We start from the raw sequence: 6,000 nt of genomic DNA, 5'->3' as shown, positions 1-6,000 counted from the left end.
ACTTAGAGCAGTACTTCCCACATTTTTATGTGTACTTGAATCAGCTGGGGGAATTCTGGGAAACTAGTACAATGCAGATTCCTATTTGGTAGGCTTGGGGAGGGTGGAGCTTGTGATTCTTCATTTTTAACACTTTCCCAAATCATCTGAGAAAGGGTAAAGGTCTCAGGTCTTCTCACTTTGGCTTCTCTTTTTGAACACCAAGCTCTCACATGAATTTGAATATTAATACTCTCTTATTCATATCTATTTGTGGTTAGAACAGTTTGGAAGAAAATAAAGGAAAAATAATTGAAATAAATTAGTATGTTAGAAATATAATACCAATTCATCACATCAATTCAGAAAGTACAGCAGTAGCTCTGGAAGAGCTATTTGACAAATGATGATAATTTTAGGATTAAAAATCAGATGAACATTACTGAGCAGATGTGAGTCTCAGTTTCCATTTTTCTCCCCTTTGGGTCTTAAGAATCAAAACATCTATGGAATGGGCAAGTGAAATTATCCTGAATATAAGTGAGCACCAAATGGTTGTAGGACTGGAGCAACTGTGCTGTCTTAATTTATTTCTCACTAAAAGTATTTCTTGCTGCCAGTTTTAACTCCGGCAAACTTTTATGATCAGAAATTGTCATAAAATTCACTTTTCAGTTAAGAACTGTGGATAATTCTGCCCTGGAAAGAATTTTCCACAAAACTTATTTTCTTTAAACTGTCAGTGTGAGTGTCATGGAGAAGAAAAGGGCTTAGGGGATAAAATGAAATTAAACTTCTAATAACTCTCTGGCCTTCAAGTTGCAGGCGGCTGATGATGATCCAGTGTGAGGTGGGCAGAAAGAAGAAGCCATCTCACAAAATACCAGAGCAAAACAATAGACGATCTCCATCTATTTCAGGTTAGGAATTTCCTTTTGATTTCTCTAATCCTTTAATTTGTCAAAGTTCTTAATGTCTTGATGATAGGGAATGGAGAATGCATGTTGATGACTAGAAGCATCAGCCAATTGTCTTTCTTTATCTCTTGGTCAGACTTTGAAGTCGTGGAGAGAGCAAGATAGTAAATACTAGCTTGGCCAAAGATGCTGAATTAGGTATTCACTGGCTAGTAGCTGGTGGTCTGCTGGCTGAGAAACTGAGCTTTCTACATTAGGTGTTTATAGCTTTCAAAGGAAAAGCGGAAAAACAAAAACGAGTGGGAGGTTTTGCTCTCTTTAATTCTATAGCTATGCCCTGTGTGTGGGGATATACCTGGGAAAAAACTTCTGTGTTAGATGACGAGAATATATCTGACTACATAAAAATACTTACATACTATTTATATGTTTATAGATGTATTTATCTTTATATTATAAATATGCATATATTTATATGTATACTTATTTATGGATTATTTATATCTATAGGATATAGAATACAGAGTTCTCTCTGAAATGCAATTCGATTGTTTTGCATGTAAAATTTTCTTTTTTCTTTTTTTGCCACACTGTGTGGCTTGTGGGATCCTAGTTCTCTGACCAGGGACTGAATCCAGGCCACAGCAGTGAAAGCACCAAGTCCTAACTGCTGGACTGCCAGGGAATTCCCTGTAAAATTTTATTTTAAAAGGCACTTTTCTTATAAATCCTCTGATATAACTAAGAATTCTTTTGTGGCATAAATATATATTAATACTTGCCAATTTGATTGATAATTTTAATACTTGCTTTCCTTATCGGAGGAAATAGCTGTTCTTAATGTTTTCTTTCTTTTGGAAATTGATTACCTTCCTCTCAGTGACCTAAGTCCAAGTGTCAGTAGGGAAGTTTAATCTTAAGCTCTTGACATTTTGCAAAGGTTGCTAGCTTGGCCTTAATGTTAAAAATTCATAGATTATGTACTCAGATATATTCAGCTCTGCAAGAGTTTTTGATATGATCTTATTGCTGGATTTAACAGTTAAATGTCTAAGATGAGAATGCTAGTTTCTTCTTTGTTCTTTATCCTTTCTTACCAGGCTTTTAAAATCTTGTTCAGCCAACCCTCAATCCTCTGATTGTATCAGGTTGTTTTGGTTTTAACTCTGTCTTGGAAATGCCATTAAGTCTGGGCTGATAAATTGAGATCTTTTTTTTTTGTGGAATGGGGCAAATGATTTGACTGAATCAGGAAGCTGGGCTTGCTCTGCATATCCCTTGAATGTGTATGTTCATTTGAGGTTAAGTGGAGGGTCCTATTACTTAACGGGCAGTTGGTCACTTTGAATAAGACCCAGAGTAGTCACCAAGCCCACTTCTATGAATGCTGTGAACTAGGTCTGACCTCTGACCTAGTCTTAAGGCTCTGCTGACCTAGAAGAGAACAGTCCTGGATCACCCTGGGCCATAACAGGCCAATTTGCTGGTCTGATAAGCAAGAGAAGATTATTCAGTTCCTGTCTCCTAGATGTGACTTCCTGGCTTCAAGGGCTTTATTATACCTCTGCACCCTATGTTTGTATAGTGAGTTCTTATTGACAGGGTGACTTAGTAACATTCAGAGCACTGGGGTATTGCTTAGTAGAGAATTGCTATAAGTGAAGCAGGTTTTCATATATTTTATGTACTGTGCTTAGTTGCTCAGTTGTGTCAGACTTTTTGCGACCCCATGGACTGTAGCCTGCCAGGCTCCTCTCTCCATGGGGATTCTCCAGGCAAGAATACTAGAGTGGTTTGCTAGTTCCTCCTCCAGGGGATCTTCCCAACCTGGGGATCAAACAGCATTGCAGGTGGATTCTTTACTGTCTGAACCACCAGGGAAGCCCAGGAATACTGGAGTGGGTAGCCTATCCCTTCTCCAGGGAAGCTTCCCTACCCAGGAATCAAACTGGGGTCTCCTGCATTTCACATGGATTCTTTACCACCTGAGAGATCAGGGAAGCCTCATTTATTTTATATTAATTCTCAAATGCATTATTTTGGAAATATTCTTAAGAAATAGAATCATAGAGTCTTAAGAATTTTCTTGTGTTTCTTATCAAGTCTCAGACTATCTCCTCTTAAATTCTTCTTGAAAGATAAGTGGTCATTAGTGAAAGGAAAATCATCACACTCTTATGCACAAATTATTGAGCACAGAGTTATAGCACAATCTAATAAGTACCATCTCTGCACCGGCTGTCATGTTGGGCATGACATGTCATGTCTAGACAAATTGGACTTAGTTCCCGTCCTCAAGGGATGACTTTTTTGTTGTGTTTTATTGCTTAAAATTCCTTACAGACAGCCCATAAAATTGAGCTATTCCCATGTACTTCTTTGCTACATGTGTATAAAATGTCCCAAAATATGCAATAAATAGGTTTCTAACTAGACTATTAGTTAGTCCTGTTTATTTCTTGGGTACCAGCTCAATCCTACTGGTTACAATGTCAGAAAGAGGTTATGTGGTGATATCTCCCCTTTTTGTCTATGAAAGAAGCCATTTTGATTAGTAGCCTACAGGTTGAACATGGATAATAGATGCACATTTTGTTTTTGTCTTTATACTTCATTTTTAATATGTTTGAACTAACATTTAAAAATTGAAAAAACTGTAAAATTGAATTGTGGTGATAGTTACACAAGACTGTGATTATCCTTTGTGAAGATACTTAAAGTGGATGGGTTGTATATTTTATGAATTAGATTCAGCAAAGCTATTACAAATCTATATTTTCTGTTTCTTTTGAAAAATCCAAACTATCTGGCAATCTTAGACCTACATTCCCACATCAGCAGGGACCAAGCCATCAGCAGCAACCAAGCAGCTGCTGCTTTTAGGTATAGCATGAATTCCCTCATCCAGCCGAGCTACTCAACTAGCTCAACAAAATAGTTAAGTCTCAGATTCTCTTCAGTGGTCAGTAATTCTCAGTTCAAAGCAGTTTTGCCATGATTCTTGCAGCTAAGGAGAGAAGAGGCTGCAACACTAAAAAATAGCTTATGGAAGATAGAATCTCTAGGGTTTGACCAGCAGAGATTAAGCTCACTGAGTTCCCTCATCAACAGCAGTTCTCATGAATACCTAAAACAATGAGAGGCAGAGGTTTTTCTTTCTCCTTGATCTGTTGCCTCTCCTTTCACCACCCACAACTGACCACTCAACAGAATGCTGTGGGCCAGGTGGCCTGATTCAGAATGAATTGGTATCGTACATTGAATTGTATGTCATAGGGTGGTCCATTTTGATCTCATTTGTCAAACCTCACAAACTGACTCAGCTCTTTAGAGAAGTACTTCCAAAATGGTCCCCCTCAGAACTTTAGAGTCTCAGGAGAAGCAAAAAAAGTTTCTGTGGTTGCATGTTTTGAGTAAATGCTGGATACAATATTTACTCTCTGTATGAGCAATACACATTAGTATATTAATGGCCTTCAGGAGGTTGTCAATAAAGGAATCTATTTAATTTTGTTGTTCCCCAAGTAAAATTGATCTGAAAAGTTTACCCAGGAATCTTAACCCCAGCCTCCTTGGTCACATGTCTTGTAAAAGATTGGTAGGTCATACTCCATAACATTGGCCCAGAACGTTGTTTGGGTATCAGTTAGCTACATGGTGTTTTAACTACTATCCAATTGAGAACACTTTGGGAAAGTATAAAGAAGGAGCAGGGTGTCTAGAGATAAAAGGTAGATCACTGCTTTAAGCTTTTAATTATTGGTATTAGGGACTTCCCTGGTGGTCCGGTGGTTAGGACTCCATGCTCCCAATGGAAGGGGCCTGGAATTTGATCCCTGGTCAGCAAACTAGATCTCACATGCTACAATTAAGATAGAGGATCTCCTGTGTTGCAACTAAGACCTGGCACAGCCAAATTAAGTAAATATTTAAAAAATTGGAATTAAAGAAAGATCTCTTTTCAAGTGGGGTTTAAAGTCATTAGGGTTGGATGTAAAGCCATCAGAGGATAGATGGTGATGGTCAAAATCTTTCTTTTGGTTTTTTGAGAATAGAAAACACACCTCCTCTCTCTTAGTATTTCTATAAGAGTCAAAGTATAGTTTTTCTGTACAGGTAACATTCAAACGAGGTTGCTTTCTGAAACCTAGTTTGAACCTGCCAGTTTGGGTAGAAACGTAAGGCAAAGAAATAGTAAGAGGTGGATAAGAGAGGAACAACTTGTGAGACATTTCCACTGTAGCTGTTTCACATATATATATATAAATACATGTATTCAGTAACTCTTTGGCAAATAATAAAATTGTTCATTTTATTTGCAGAAAATTCAGAAAAATGTTAGGAGAACAAGTGGTTGACCAGATGCAACCACTTGATAACACTTTGATGTTTTTCCTTCTCAGTATATATTGAACATAATGTAAAACAAATTCCGCCTTAGCTTTGCTCACTTAATATTATGTGCAAACGTTTATCTGTCAGTAAAAATCCTTTATGAACATTACTTGTAATGAGTACATTATGTTCCATTTTTTGGATCTATTATAATTTTTAAGTTTTTCACTTAGATTATTAAAATATGTATGTATTTCTGGAAAGACCTCTATCCCAAGACTTTAGCAAAAGAAATGTCAAAATAGATCGGATGAGATCACATGGATGCAGAAGGGTAAATGGCCTGCTTAAGTTTCCAGGAGAGCTGAAAACAGAACCAAGGCCTCTTGTTCTGTGTTTGATACTCAACTCAGTGCCTTCAGCTCCAACCCCTGCTGCTGACATCCTATCCCACACCTCTGTGACTGTCATTTGGGGGCTATTGATCTGATGGGTGATTTAGCCTGCAGCAAGGGAGCCTAAGTGAGAAAATTGCTGTCAAAATGGACTGTGTCCCTGGGGTATTGCTTTCCCTGCTTGAGGCCTCAGAGACACAGTGGAGGGTACAGGCAGGAAGGTCACACTGCTGGCCTCTCTCAGTGAGAAATGAAGAGGGAAAAACAGCCCTGGAGCAATTACCACTCTTAATTGCTTTGAAATGGACAAGATACTTTTCTTTGGGTGATCCACGACTGAAAACCATCCATTTAGTTTATAAATGAAACAGAGG

This window comes from Cervus canadensis, chromosome 8 (genome assembly GCF_019320065.1).
Source record: "Cervus canadensis isolate Bull #8, Minnesota chromosome 8, ASM1932006v1, whole genome shotgun sequence".
NCBI lineage: Eukaryota > Metazoa > Chordata > Mammalia > Artiodactyla > Cervidae > Cervus > Cervus canadensis.
The sequence above is the reverse complement of the archived record's forward strand: the minus strand, read 5'-3'. Positions refer to the sequence as shown.